General features: G+C 31.7%; 1 pseudogene across 1 annotated transcript in view; it reads left to right on the top strand.

Annotated features, from left to right (window-relative positions):
• LOC143248734 (twitchin-like) overlaps positions 1-16,484 on the top strand; it is a 301,767-nt pseudogene that overhangs the window by 112,620 nt on the left and 172,663 nt on the right. Inside the window, exons 29-41 of the transcript XR_013027162.1 lie at positions 3,729-3,935; positions 4,610-4,912; positions 5,501-5,658; positions 6,232-6,376; positions 6,586-6,730; positions 6,887-7,023; positions 10,387-10,692; positions 10,809-11,111; positions 11,694-11,981; positions 12,268-12,567; positions 13,981-14,283; positions 14,868-14,992; positions 15,703-15,859. The product of XR_013027162.1 is annotated as a twitchin-like (transcript). The remainder of the gene's footprint in view (positions 1-3,728; positions 3,936-4,609; positions 4,913-5,500; positions 5,659-6,231; positions 6,377-6,585; positions 6,731-6,886; positions 7,024-10,386; positions 10,693-10,808; positions 11,112-11,693; positions 11,982-12,267; positions 12,568-13,980; positions 14,284-14,867; positions 14,993-15,702; positions 15,860-16,484) is intronic.

The following is a 16,484-nucleotide window of genomic DNA, read 5'->3' as shown; positions in this document are numbered from 1 at the left end:
AATTGTAACTTGATGTGTTATTACAACGTGAAATTACTTTCTATTTCGACACAATTACGGAACTCAATACTGCATTACAAAAAAGTTTTTATTGTTTCTGCCAGCATAGTTGTGTTTGGTCATTCATTTTGTATTATGAATTTTCTAATACCACTTCGGATGTTACTTGTTCTGTTAGTAGCAATTTACACAGACATTAGGTCATGGTACTACTTGGAATGATTTTCAGCTTTACTTTATTAGAAGATTGATTGTCCTATGAACTGACCTTCTTTGGGCCTTGGTCCGAGTTTGGGGGCCCACATGTTTGCACTACAGTTTGCTTACTTTGGAAAGATTAAATGTTGTGCTGTTATGGTTTTTGTTTACTTTTATTGTTCACATTATTACCTGTTGTTATTTGGGTTCCATTACATAAGTGTCATTAGCTTGATTCATGCTCATAGTGTAGTTCAGGTTAGCCATTAGTCAGTTGTATTTTTCTACTATTCCATTTGATTAGGCTTTGTTATTTTAGGAATACCTGTAATTCATCTTACTGGTATATTTATAATTAATTTCACAGTATTGTTTTTCTTCCTATTCATGTGATATGTGTGGAGTTCTTGAGGCTGGGTCCACACCAGCTTGCCCCAGTGTTGTATCTACTTACTGTTCAATTAAATGTTTATTTTAGTGGTTATTGATATTCTTTGTTATGTATTGTTCATTTAGTTGTTTTTTTGTTTTGGTAGTTCTGCTTCCGTGTTAATTGTTAATTAGGTTAAATATTTTGTTTGATTAGGTTTAATAAGTAACTGTTATTTTTAGTTTATCTGTGGTTCTTTTTTGCAGGTTTATTGATATTTAAGTTATTTATCTTTACAACACAGAACATCACATTCATATGTTTATTTTGCTGCACAATTTCTTACCATTAATTTTCTTTAAGTTATACTTTATACCAGTAGTTTTGTTTAATTTATACTCTGTACTTCTTGCCTTTAATGTCATTTAACTTAAAAGCTCTACTGACCATTTATTTCGTTTGTGAGGGTCTTGAGATTGTACCCTACCTACTCCCTATATTGTTCATCTTTCTCCTTCACCTTCTCATGGAGTGGTGAACCATTCAGTGCAGAGTAGGGCAGTAGTGTTCTTTTTGTGTAGATGATGTGATATCCTCCTCTATGAAACAGATGAAAACCAAAAGAGTGAGATGTCAAACTGCAGTTCACCCCTTAGATTTGGATCTATCATTCTACCCCCCCCACATGGATGTCAATTCCCAGTGGCTGGGTTTTGAATTTAGAGTAGAACCAGTAAACATTATTTCTCACACGTGTTATGGATACCTCTTGTTCCCTAAAGTATACTTTATCTGTGTTTTAGGTCATGGTAGGGGTACTTGTGATTGTTACAGTGTTTTCCCTTCTGCTCTCTATCAATGTATTTTATTCTGAGGGAGTTGATTTCTCAATAGTAGACATCTTTTTTATACCAAACATCAGGCTCCCAAATTGATATATAATTTTCTATTCTTAACATGTGCTCTGTTCCAGAGTCAGGTGTGGTTGGAGATTCCCTCCAGTCTTTTGAACTTAAGGTGACATTGGTTCCCAGAGGCATGGATTTTGGAGGTAGTTTATTTACCAAGTGTGGTTTTTTGTGTCCTAGCCACTCTACATTTGGAGGCACTTCCATTGTTTTTTCACAACATACTTGGATGTGCTCCTTTGTTTTTTCATCCATACAAACTATACTTTTCCAGTAGGCAGAGAGTATACTTTGTTCAGGCATAATGCAGTCTCCCACATCAGATCTTCAGGTTTGACTCTTTCATCTCATGAAGTGTTCTTTGAACACTTTTGAAGGATGCTTCTTTTTTGTCCTTACACAGGTCCCTCCACTTATTCAAGAGGGATTATAGCTATTTATGTGAGTGGAGGTAATATATCGGAAGCTATGTTTTTCCTATTCTGAAAATGTATTTCTCTTAGCTACTTACCTCCTCTCACACTTCCCACCTTTCCTTCCCACTGAAAACTGGTGCTTCCGTTTTTTGTCAAAACCTTAAGTGAGAGTCTGGTAGAATTGGATAGAGGGAGTCACATGTGTAACAAGAGTGTGTAGAACTCTCGTAGAGGAGGGTTGTCACATGAAGATTTACATGAGAGATACATTAGAATGAGTCATTCCCAATGGAGGGGAAGCAGAATTCTGTGGCATGCTTATATAAAAAAAATTGCATATAGAGGGCATCACTGAACAAAACTATCTATTTATGTTAGAGGTAGTAAATATCTATCAGAGATACATTTTCAGTAGAGGAAAATTATAAGTTTCACCATAGGTAAGTTGAGAATTACAGTTAGATACAGGAAAGTATCATAAGATACAAATAAACAGTTTTATTTTTTCTGATAAAAATGATACAGTTCATGTATTGATGTGTGAACCAACTGTACAATATAAAATATATCAGCAAAAATCTTTCTGTCAGTGGTAGCAGCATGATAAGTACAGACTTTGATACAGTTTTATGATGTTACTGATAAATGTCTTTAACTATATCTTTTAGTGACTGATGTACTAAATCTAATGATAACTGTACATTTAAGGAGATGCTGTTTCTAATTCACTGTTGATCTTACTTGATTTCAAGAATTGTGTTTGATTATATTATTTAAGGAGATTTTTTCTAATTCACTGTTATTCTTTCTTGGTTTCAAGAATCATGGTTAGATGTATTACTTAAGGGAATTTTATTTCAAGTTCACTCTTGATCGGCCTGGCATGGTCAGGTGGGTTAAGACGTTTCATTTGTAATCTAAGGATCATGGGTTTGAATCCCTGTCTCACCAAACATGCTCACCCTTTCAGCTGTGGGAGCATTATTATGTTCCGGTCAATCCCACTATTCATTGGTAAAAGAGTAGCCCAAGAGTCAGCGGTGGGTTGTGATGACTAGCTGCCTTCCCTCTAGTCTTACACTGCTAAATTAGGGATGGCTAGTGCAGATAGCCCTTGTGTAGCTTTGCACAAAATTAAAAAAACTAACAAACAAACAATCACTCTTGATTTTATTTAATCTTCCTACTATGGGCTTGGTCCCATGGACTGACCTTATAATAATTTCCATACTATAAAAACTTTTAATTTTCATGAAATTCTACAGATCATCAGTAAATGTTACAAGGCTTTTGTGTACAAAATACGATATTTTGGTATTAAGGTTTAGTATTCTTTAAGTAATGAGTTGCTCAAGTATTTTTTTCTTTTGGAATACTGACTGCTGAATGTGTAGAATAATGTTTATAGCGAGGTTAAAAATTGTCAAATTTCATATGTGGAACCTCTAACCACCAGAAGATTATCAAACACTTTATATTTTACCTTATATTTTCACTATTATATCTCTTATGGGTTTGGTCAAATTGATGACCTTGTAACTGCCATAAAAAAGTAGGTATAAATAAAGCTTTTTCATTCTAAAATGACTACAAATTATGACAGTGACTTTGCACGTTCTGTTTTCTTTTTAAAGTGTTGCATTTTATCAGTCATAGGGTTCCCAAATAGTTTGTTTTCACTCTCACCAGTAATGTTTGTAAGAGATGAAATTTTAAAGAATGTACATTTTTTTAGGTGTTATTTCTGTTTCTGCATTTAAAGGCAGTTCACTAGAGGATCTCTTTTACTATGTGATATGAAAAAACATATCTGAATGCATTTTTTTCTTGGAACAGTTGCTGGTACAAGAACTTCAGATGTCAATGCCAAGTTTCTACGAGGTGACAAGTTAGTTTCAGACAAAGAATGTGATATATCAGTTCGACAGGATTTGGCTGTTTACACACTTAAAAAGACTTCCCGAGGCACATCTGGGGATTATCAAATTAAACTTAGCAATGATCAAGGAGAAGACAAGTGTACAATCAATATTAATATCACTGGTAAGAATATTTTGTATGATTTTGAATAATTCTGTGCATTACAGAATTAATGAGATATTATCAGGTAAAGTTCACATATCATTTTATTCCTGTTACAAAAGAAAGGGTAATAATAGAGTTTACAACAGAGGTTGTTTGTAAGACTAAAACCGTAAGATTATATGTTATATATAACACACACACACAAGAAAAAGTAAATATTTTACTTATAGTGTTGGTACAGCGGTAAGTCTTCGGATTTAGAACACTAAAATCAGGGGTTTAATACACCTCGGTGGACTCGGCAGATAGTCCGATGTGGCTTTGCTATAAGAAAACATACATACACACTTACAGATGCTTTGCTGCTGGTTTATATTATATAAAAATTTCTTCTTTACACTTAACATTTATTTTTCTTTTAAAATATATTTTCCAAGTAAGGAAGTTTGCATGTTCATATTTGTGAAACTTTTAAACTTCCAAATAAAAACTAAATTGTAAACTTCCAGATGAAATGGACAAGTTTATCTTTGTTTAATAGTTTTATCAGTACATTTCATTACAGACAAGACTTTCAAACCCAAACAGTGATATGTTTTGATTATGTAACTTAAATGTGAGTGAGCTTCTCTCTTTATAAAATGCAATATCAATTTCAAAAAGTTTTGACAATTATTTTTTTTATTCTTAAGATATTCCCCAGCCACCAGAGGGACCCATAGAAGTCTTTGATGTTTTCAAAGATAGGTGCAAGCTATCGTGGAAACCTCCAAATGATATTGGTGGCCTTCCTTTATTGCACTATATTGTAGAATATCAGATTGTTGGTACAAGAGGTGGATGGACAGAGATTGCCACAGTAGAAGAAACAAAACTAGATGTCACTAATCTTATAGAGAAGAAAGAATATAAATACAGAGTTCGTGCTGTAAATAAACAAGGGGCTTCCAATCCTCTAGTGACACCTGAGGCAATTCTAGCCAAAGATCCTTTTGGTATGGATGATGATTGATGTATATTTTATGTTTTTATTTGATCAAAAGTAAATTAAGAGTTGGAGCTTCTTTTGGATAGTTGTGCCTAATTAACAACATTTTAAAAACGAAGAGAGTATTATATTTAGTTTACCTTCATTTAAACTTTGAATTAAAAGTTTCACATACTTTACAACTTATGTGGAAACTTCACTCAAGACAATGATTTATGAACAACCTATTTTCTTGGTCTAAGTTAAACTCTGTAAGTTGGATTTGATTTCAATTAATATTTCGTGGAAAGCACCTTAAAGTTAAGACTGTTAGTTTTAGAGAAACTGAATACATCTTTCTCTTCATTAACTATCTTATTACTTACTATAAAGTATATTATTACTTTTAGTTTATTGTACAGTTGGATTATTTTTAATGTATCACAATATTTTGTTCAACTAAAGTGAAAAAGTCTGAAGTAATGTTTTAAAATTGAAGTTAATATTTCTTCAATTTTGTGAGTAGCTAATCTATCTGGTGGTCTGTAAGTTAGAGTTTTGTGAGCAGCTGGCCTGTCAGGTACGTTTCTACTGAATGGTATGTCATCTCTTTTAGATGAACCAGGAAAACCAGAAAATTTGGAAATAACCAACTGGGATAAAGACAATGTAGAATTGAAATGGACTGCACCAAAGCAAGATGGAGGATCTCCCATTACTGGTTATGTTGTCGAGTACAGAGATAAATTTTCAAAAAACTGGAATAAAACGTTGGTAAAAATCCACATTATCTTGTTTTTTAATAGCTCGTAGGAAGGAAATTCTACTTTAAAATGTGAACTGTTGTTTTTTCTAGCTTTTGATGTTTAACTTTAAAGCTGAATGAGTGCAGAAGACTGAGTTCCTTAACATGATAAATTCTTAAAGTATTTTAGCATGGTAAATTGATTTTACCAGTAAAATAGGTGATTATTTAATTTTTTAACCAAGATATTTTCCCTATAATGACACCTAAACATTTTAGTTACAAAAACTTTATTTGTTTGTTTGCATTTAATTGGAAATATAGCTTATCATTTTTAGACATGTTACACAGACTGTTTATCTATGTGTCAAGTGAGTTTATATGTTTATATAAAGTATACTATGACAAAAGGTCTTCAAAGAAAAGAATATCATTTGTTGAAGGCTTTCAAGACGTGAATGTGAAAGACTAATAGTTTTCTGTTTGTATCTAAATTGTGCATTAACTTAAGTATTCATTGAAAACAATGAAGCAAAGAAAAGATAGAAAACTTGATCAGCATGTCTTTAAAATATGTAAATAAGATTTTGTCTTCCTTATAGGAAGTACCTACAGACCAGTTATATGGAAAGGTTGGAAGTTTGAGTGAAGGCATGCAGTATGAATTCAGAGTATATGCTGTTAATAATGCAGGCCCTGGTGACCCCAGTGATCCAACCAAACCACTTATAGTAAAAGCTAGATTTGGTATGCTGAAAATGTGATTGAATATTCAGTTAGTTTATTCACAGACAAACTTAGCAGTTTTTCTTAAATTATTCTTGAATCATATAATTCTTCTACTTGCAGTATTTATTAATATACATGAATATTTGACAGTTGTTAGGTTTAATCTTAAAGTTAGTTAAGAGCTAAGTGATATTTAGTATAGTATTGCACTTTTTTCTTTGAAACAGTTAAGCCTTACATCATCGGTGACGAGTTGGTCAATATTACCGTGAAGAGAGGACAATCTGTAAAATATGAAATCCACTTTGATGGGGATCCTGTGCCAGAGGTTGTGTGGCAACGGAATGATTCAGAAATCAGATCTTCCAACAGGTGATAACTACATTCTCTGTTGCTGTTTTAAACATGAACAAAATAACAACTAATATCAATTATTCAGAATTTCACAAAATGAATTTTTTAAAGTTCTCTTTACTTACAAAATCAAAACAGTAAAGACTTAATAAAAAGACTTGTTTTGTGTTACAGAATATCTATTGAAAGCACCAATAAGAATACAATCATTGTGGTCAAAGACTCCACTCGAGCAGACAGTGGAAAGTACAAATTGACCTTGTCTAACACTTCAGGAAGTGTATCCTCTGTAGCAGATGTGACAGTCATTGGTAACTATAACATTTTACTACGTTTTTTTTTACTAATTTAGATTTAATTATCAAGCAAAATAAAGATAAATGACCAGTAAAAGATAACTAATGTATTACAGATGGAACCATTACTAATGTATCATAATTGTATCAGTGTTATACAGTATTGGGAATTATGGAAATGGTGTATTAAGTGAGTATGAATTACACATATAAAAGGATTACTCCAACCATATTTCATGAAGATGAACTACACTTGATGTGATTAGTTGTCATCCATTTAGTCTGACTGTTCCACACCAGTATAATGCATATTAAAGTATTTTGATGAATGCATTTATTTCTTCCATGACAGTGAGTGTGTAATGGCTCCAAAACCACTGATAAGGAGAAACCAAACGAAAAAGTTTAAATAGGTTTTGGGATTAAAACACTTGGATGGATAAGGCTAAAGCAGATGCTTCTTACCAGTGAATCCAAATTCAGATTGTTTAGCAACTGTTAATGATATTTATCTCTGGGAGAGGGGGATGGATAATACAGTTATAATGATGTTGGAAATCTACATAAAATTGATGACTTCCTGGCTGCTGATGAGTACAAGCAACCTCTAGTTAGTTAGAGATTCATGTTCTAGTAAAACAAAGCTTGAAACAGATTTAAAACAGTGTTTCACAACCACACAGTGACAAACATACCATGAAAGTAAGGTTTACTGCTCTGTTTAACACACTCTATTTTGACCAACTTTCTCACCACAATATAGAACTTTACATAGTATAACTTAATGTAGTAAATATATTTTCCAAAATATTGACAAGCTTTTAGTAAATCTCACAAATCTGTTGGATAAAAAAAATCAGATTTATTTAAATTAAGTACTTTTAATAAAGATCTGTATGTGAATTCATGGAGTCAGAGTCTGACTAGTCTTAGCACAGAGTAAATTTTGTTTTAAAATTAAAATATTTTATATTACAATTTATATAACTACTAGAATCTCACATATGAATGTATTTTTTTATCATTAAAACGTAATATTTTATCTGTTATTTTTTCTACCCCAACATTATATGAACTCGTTCCATTTTACTGACTTCTGACTTTGTAACCCCCATAAAAAAAACAAAACTCCCATTACCCTGTAACAGAAAATTATTTATTTATTCTAAACAGCCACAAGCTGGTAGGCCCGGCATGGCCAGGTGGGTTAAGGCATGCAACTCGTATTTTGAGGGTCGTGGGTTCGCATTCCCGTCGCACCAAACATGCTTGCCTTGTCAGCCATGGGGGCATTATAAAGTGACAGTCAGTCCCGCTATTTGTTGGTAAAAAAGTAGCCCAAGAGTTGGCATTGGGTGGTGATGACTAACTGCCTTCCCTCTTGTCTTACACTGCTTAATTAGGGACAGCTAGCGCAGATAGCCCTGGAGTAGCTTTGCACAAAATTCAAAAACAAAACAAACAAAACACAAGCTGGTAACAGTTTGTATTTCTTTTTGTTTAATTATATTGTTTTATTGCTCTGTGAACCATATGTAACTCCTAAGTATGCTTAAGAAAGATATAGATAACTGGTATGTGCATAATTCAAGTTGTGATAAAACAAAGTACTGAAATACCTTGATATATGAAGTAAATACATTTTCAAAACTTCTTTCATATATTGAAACTTTGTATATTGAATAAAATTATTACTATGAGAATGCAATCCCAGTCTTTGTAACTTAACTATTTCATGCTATAAACACTGCATAACTTCCCATTAATTTGTTCTATTATAGTTATTTTCTTACAATAAGTGGCCTGTGTAAACAACCTGACAGCTGAGATGGACATTAACAAATAAGAATCTGTATCTTATTATAATTTTATTTTTATTTATGTTGTACTGTAGATCAATAAATTTATTATTTATATATTCATTTCAATGTATTTATTTATTATTTTCTTTAGTTTTTGCTTTCAGTGTAAAATAATAGTAAAAAGTCCAAAGTTTGTTATACCAAAACTTTGTTTATCAAATATTTGCACATCAAGGTATTATTGTATTGAATTTTAAAACTCATGCACAGCTTGCATGCATTTGTCACTAAGAAATATTTAAAAAAATATTTTATCATTTATATGATATAATTTAACCAAATAAGTTTCTAATTATGTATTTTAATTAATTTTATAACAATATAAAGAAGTACACATAACAAACAAATTTAAAATTTATGTGTGCGTCTTTTTGTTTTTTTTTGCATTCACAATTTTAATAAAAATCAACCCTAATTTTTGGCAGTAATTTACTGAATCTTTATTTATTTCAAATATTTGGTTAGGAACACAAAAGTAATAACATGCAGAAACACTACTATGTTTCATAACTATTACAATTTAACTGACTTTCTAACAATGACATAGGTATCTTAAAATATTTATATTACTTGGTCAAGGTGAACTCAGCGACAACAACTTTGAAACTTTAAGCCAAGTAGTTCAAATTATCTTATCAACGTGAGCTAATGTATTATGTAATTTGGTAAACCTTTTTTTTTTTCTTTTGGCTACAAATAATGTGTTAGAAAATGCCAGAGAGAATTATTGACATTTTATGAAAGAAAAAATATGACAGGAGTATGTGGCATGTGGGTTTGACTGACTGATTTATATCTCTGATAATTGTAGACTATATAATTAATTATGCCTCAGCAATATTTATACTATAAGTTTGTAATTTGCATTATTACTCAGACCCTAAAATAGGGGAAGAAAGGGTATCTAATTTGGGCAGTTCTGAACAAACAAGTTCCACTGGTCACAGGGAGGTAAAGCTTGAGGATGTATTTAAATATATCCTTTTGAAATTAAGAAATTAAAATTTATATAACTTCAACATTTAGTTATTTACTACATTCTGATGCCAAATTTATTGTCGTACATGTATTATAAAGTAGTTTAATTAAAGTTTGTATGTACTTTGTTCAAGAGGTCTTGAGCTCATTTTGACCTGCCCTGTAGCAAGAGGTTTCAAACAAATACAGAACAGTAGAGAATTATATAACTTATTCATTTTTATTATGCATTTTCTGATATGATGTATCATACTAATGACAAATTGATTATAAAGTTGCAATTATGCATTGTTCCTGACTGCTTTATGTGTATCACTTATACATTTCCAGCAATGGATTTTCAATAATTCTTATCTTTGAAGGAAGTTTCATTTATCTATAATCCATATTATCATATTTCCAGTTAACAAGACTGATTGCAGAACTTCTAGAAAATTAATATGTAATGTGTTTGACTGTAATTAATGAAAGTTATCATAATACTTGTCTTAAAGGTGCAAATATCAAAACTGTTCTAAGTGTACTTTTTACTTTCAAGACAAGCCCACACCTCCAGAAGGACCACTGAAGGTAGAGGAAGTACGTGCTGAACATGTGAAGTTGAAGTGGAAGAAGCCTAAGGATACAGGTGGTCAGGACCTCAAGGAATATGTTATTGAAAAGATGGATATAGACACTGGAAGATGGATTCCTGCTGGTGAGGTTGGGCCAGAAAAGACTGACTTCAAAGTGGAGGGATTAATTCCTAAGAAAAAATACAGATTTAGAGTTAAAGCTGTAAACAAGGAAGGGGAATCAGAACCTTTGGAGGGTGATGAACCAGTTTTAGCAAAAAATCCTTATGGTAAGAAACTAATGAGTTAGTGTAAAGAATTGGTAAAACAATATAAAGTTATGATTTAATATGAGTAATTGATATGATTAACAGTTCAAAAAACTATTTGTTGATGACTCCAACAGATGAACCAAGTAAGCCATCAGTGCCTGACATTGTGGACTGGGACAACTCTCGTGTAGAGTTAAAGTGGTCACCACCCGAAAGTGATGGAGGCAAGCCAATCACCCATTATATCATTGAAAACAAGGACAAGTTCAGCACAGAATGGTGTGAAGTTCTAAAGACTGAAACTGAAAAACCGGTAGCTCAAATACTGGACTTGAAGGAAAACATGGTGTACCAGTTTCGTGTGCGAGCAGTCAATGTTGCTGGGACTAGTGAACCTAGTGATCCCACAAAGAACCACACAGTGAAACACCGATACTGTAAGTAATATAGATGTTAGCAGTAATGATAAGTAGATGTACCTCTGCCACCACACAAAAAAACAATTATACTGTAAGTAGTATATATTGTAGCAGTACTTTATTACCACCTCCATTTACTGGAATATTACTATTATAATGGCCATATGAATTTTATGAATGTATCACTTTTACAGTATTTTGACAAACAAAATGTTATGCTTTCCCTTTAAACAATCTTTCAATAAATGATGGGAAAAATAAAACATAAGCAAATCACATTTCTAAAGATATTCCTTTCTTCAACAGAGGAAATTGAGAATAGATGAGATAAGTGAAGATTGAGTAAAAGTGGGTTGATGTCATGGGTACCAAAGGTAGACTGCTATCACAATGTGGAAGTGTTGTGATTAGTTTTCACAGGAATGTTGTATGTGTGATTAATTTAGTTGTGTAATAGAAACAAGAGTGTTAGATGGTAAGAAGTCTGTTTGACAGGTTTTAATGTATGTAACTGGTTGTTTGATGTACATTTTTAACCTCTGTTTTTATTATGTGGACTTAAGGTATACATTTTGTAAACATGGATTTTTTTGTTTGTAGTAAAACCCTCAATTGACCGCTCCAACCTGATTAATGCAAATATTAAGGTTGGGAAATCCCATAAGTTTGAACTAGACATCAAAGGTGAACCTTCTCCTGAAATTAATTGGACTTTTGGTGAAGCTGGAGTAAAAATTCATAATGATGAACATGTAAAGATAGAGAACAAGGATTATCATTCTGAGTTTACCTTGACTAAAGCAACAAGAAGTCACAGTGGGATATACACAATCACGGCCACTAACTCCTTAGGAAAAGACACGGCCTCAGTGGACATGACAGTGTTGGGTAAGATTGTACCTTTGAAATACTTCTAATGACCTGCTCAGTTATCTGTTGTTTTATTTTATTGTTATAGAAATAACATTGAATAATGAAGCAGAATGTTTAACTGGATGTAATTACTGACTTTTGAAACCTCCTCTTATGTGTACATAAATTATGTCTTTCTAATTTTTGAATTAAACTGCTTTTCTAAAGTATTAAGTTTAGCTAAGTTGGATAGTTTATTGTTTTTATTTTGTTTTAGCAAGTTGCATAGATTTTTTTTTTTTTTGGTGTGTTAAATGGCTAGGTAAACCATCCAGACCAGAAGGCCCTCTGGATGTTAGTGATGTACATAGAGAAGGATGTAGACTCAAATGGAATAAGCCTAAAGATGATGGTGGTAGCCCTATAAAACTGTATGAAATTGAAAAACTTGACAAGGAAACAGGAAGATGGACTCGTTGTGGGAAGAGTGATAAACTGGAATTTGAAATAACGGGCTTGACTCCCGAAAAAGAGTACGTGTTCCGAGTAGCAGCTATCAATGATGAAGGAGAATCAGAATATCTTGAAACCCTTTATCCAATTGTTGCCAAGAATCCCTATGGTAAGAGCAAGTCTCAGCTTACTATTATGAACTTAAACTGACTTATTTAAAGTATTGAAATGTTTGTGGGCTACTGTAATCATGGATTAAATAAGAAGACAAAATAAATCGTGGAAGTTCCATAATGATGTGAAAATTTAGGGTCATAATAAAGATCATTTACATTAAAAGGATGTGAAAACTTGTGTTTATGATGTAAGTTATGAACACGTAAAGGATGAATAATGGGGTTTATAATGTTGATTATTAACATAAAAAAAATGAAAAATTGGTGTTTATGATGTAGGTTATTAACATGAAAGGATAAAAGACTGGAGTTTATAATATTGATTTTTTTCATGAAAAAGATGAGGAAATTGAATTTTATGCTTTAGGGCTATCAGTGGCTCAGCTGTGAGTCTGAGAGCTTAACATGCTGAGAATTGGGTTTTGATACTTGAGGTGGGTAGAACACATAGCTCATTATGTAGCTCTATGCTTAACAAGAAACAAACAACTCGTGACTTATATTACTAAAAGAAAAGGATATGATGTACATTATTAACTTGATGTGCTTGATATTGTGTTCTATAGAAATTCAGTTATGTTAAAAAGTGTTTATTTTCAAGGTATATTTGTAAATTGACATCAGTTTCATTCAGATTCTGACGTACTGGAGTGTAAAAAATGGACATTCTTTTGCCTAGTGTACATTTTGTATGAACTCTAGAAGTTTCAAATTGCATATTTATAATTTTGTTGGTAGCTTTGTACATTTTATCTAATATATTCTCATTTCTACTATAAACTCTCACAAAATCAATTATAAGGATAAGATGAATAGTTGATAATGTGAACACAAAATATTCAATACCATATTGAATGGCACTTTAGAAAAGATCATGGGTTGTGCACCTTAATCCCCACCCATTCTCCTACAGTTAATGTAAAAATAATGTTAAAACTTGGGCTCACCATGTAGGTTCTTGACATGATAAGGATGTAACAAATGGACTGATTATATAAGATATTAACATGAAAAAGGTGTAAAAAAGGAATTCATGATATTGGCTACTAACATGAGGTTGATAAATGTTTAATGCCTTTTATTTAAAAATTAAAACAAATCATAATCTTGAGAGAAAACTGAAATTATAATTTCAATTTATAGCATCAAGTAATATCAATAGTAAGAATTTCATTTTTGCTAAAAGTTTACTAAAGTTTACTTTTTTATTCTTATATGGCAGACTGTGTATCTATTGTATCTAGTTTATGAGGAATGTGTTATAATTTTGAAATGGTACATTGTAAACCCTTAAAAAGCTAAGAATATTCCAAAAAAAGAAGAGAAAAAAACAAATTAAAACTAATGTATTAACAGGGAAAGTTTTGCCTTTATTTATGACCTCTGTTTTGTGCTTGGCATTTCAGATGAACCAGGAAAACCAGGAACTCCAGAACTGGTAGACTGGGATAATATCAGTGTGGACTTGAAGTGGTCACCTCCTAAAAATGATGGTGGTTCACCAATCTCCAAATACATCATTGAAAGGAAAGAAAAATTCACATTAAATTGGGAAAAAATAGTTGAAGTACCAGGAAATACGCTTGAAGCTAAAGTTACAGACCTAAAGGAAAGGCAAGAATATCAGTTTCGGGTACTAGCTGTTAATATAGCTGGAACTAGTGAACCTAGTAATGCCACCATCAGTCATTTGATGAAGCATCGTCAGTGTGAGTACTTTTATATTCTACAGAATTTAACTTTTTTGTTACATTTAAAATGTATATTAATTTTCTAATGGGATTTTTTGTGTTTATAATATAAATTGCATTTTTGTGGAAAAATCAAAATCATTTTTTTTCTAATGAATTGTAACTATTCTTACTTTAGTTACAGTTTTCTGACTTACTATATCATCGCTGGTAACAAGACTGGGTTGTCGTTGAATTAGTTTAGTTACAGTTTCAAAATATAATGCATCATTGTTAGTAACAAAGCTGAACTTTCCTTGTAAGCATCAGTTACACTTACCAGATATACTGCATCAGTGTTAGTAATAACAAAGCTAGGTTATTCTTAAATTAGTTACAGTTTCCTGATATGCTGCATTAGTGTTGGTAATAACAAGACTGGGCTTTCCTTACATTAGTCAGAGATTTTTTGATCTACTGTGTCAGTGTTGAACTAAACCAGTTAAACTGGTATACATGTAATTAGCAGTTGCTTCAGGTGAATTGGAACTGATAGTAACTTTATATATTAACTAAGCCAGTCAAGAGAACCATCCCTGATACATCTGTATTTTTGTTCATAGTAAAACCCTACATTGATCGAACCAACTTGGATACTATCACGGTGAAGAGGGGAAAGAACGCCAAACTAGAAGTGAACATTAAAGGAGAACCTCCTCCAAAAGTGACGTGGAAGTTTGAGGAAAAAGTAATTTTAAACTATTTTTTTTCAAATTGCTTTCATTATATGTGTTTTATAGAGTTAACTGTTTAACAGTTAAAGATTACCAAAAAAGAAAATAAAAATATCTTGAAACAGTTTTTCTTAGGAAAATGTAGTGTGTATGTACGTTTACTGTGTTAAAAATGACAAACATTTTCAAATATGCTATTTTTTCTTCATTTGTATTTAATTTTTCCTATTCATTTGTTTAAGAGCTTGTTATTTATATCCATTACTGGTACAACTTGTATTTTGTATGAAGGTTCAAATCACCTGAATGTTTATTGTTCTGTTAAAGTATTAAAAATAAGTCATCTGTGTTTTTGTGATGATAAGAAAACGAAGTTTTAAGTTTTAAAGATCTGGAGATTTGTGTGTTGATGATATTGTTTCTTTCTTTGTTATTTGTTGGACAAAAGATATGTTCATTGTGTAACACAAAAGAAACAGGTGTGAGTAAAACTTTGATGTTTTTCTAATGTAGTAATAATGTTATTTTATTATTCAAGGTTTTTGATTTCATATGAAAAGATACAGACATAAAATTACACAAATTTGTTTAAGAGAAAAGTTTTAACTGGAACCTATTTTGTGATGTTAAAACTGTGGCATCATTTTAATTTCTAGTTAATAGATGGTGGGATTAGTAGACAAAATTTTACATCTCTTCTTTTCTTTACTTTTTTATCGTGCAGATTATGGAAAACACTGATTCTATTGATATTAGTAACGTTGATTATTACACCAAGCTCACCATTACTGATGCTCACCGTCGTCATTCCGGATTTTACAAAATTATAGCAGAAAATGAAGTAGGCAAAGATGAAGCTGAGGTTGAAATAACAGTTTTAGGTACATTTGTTTGTAAATATTCATGTTTACATTGCTTTATAACTGGATAGTTAGTAAACATAAAACTGAATCATTAAGGTGGTTTTTCTGGTATGTTAAAAGGTCTAACTATATTCTACATTTTAGAAATTTTAGGAATTGGTTAGTGTGAAAATATTGAAAAGTAATTTATCAATATATTTATGTTGTATTAAACATTTGTAAATTGCAGCAAGTTTCTAGATCCATCTAGCTATTTAATTTTACTTTTTGAACTTTTTGAGATTTTGTATTAAATGCTTGAGTACAATAGTTACCAAATAACCTGAGGCAGTAACTGGAAGGTGCAGTTGTATTTATTATTTGGGAAAGACAAGATGATTGTGGGATTAATAACAACTCTACCTCGTTTGTAGTTTTCCTGTTTCTTTGCAGCTACTATAATAACATAACATTTTGGAACAACATGGGATGTCTTTGTCCGTCTTGGCTGTTTCATTCTTTTAACTAACTGAAAATAATTTTTAAAAGAATCTTAAAGCCAGCCTTGTCATTCATATACATATTGAGCTTGTTTTAAAACTCTTAAATTTACTGCCTTCATAATATTCGAAGGCAATCTGTTTCAAAGGACAACCATCCTGTT

This window comes from Tachypleus tridentatus, chromosome 4 (genome assembly GCF_004210375.1).
Source record: "Tachypleus tridentatus isolate NWPU-2018 chromosome 4, ASM421037v1, whole genome shotgun sequence".
NCBI classification, from domain to species: Eukaryota; Metazoa; Arthropoda; class Merostomata; order Xiphosura; family Limulidae; genus Tachypleus; species Tachypleus tridentatus.
This window is presented reverse-complemented; position numbering and strand designations above follow the sequence as displayed.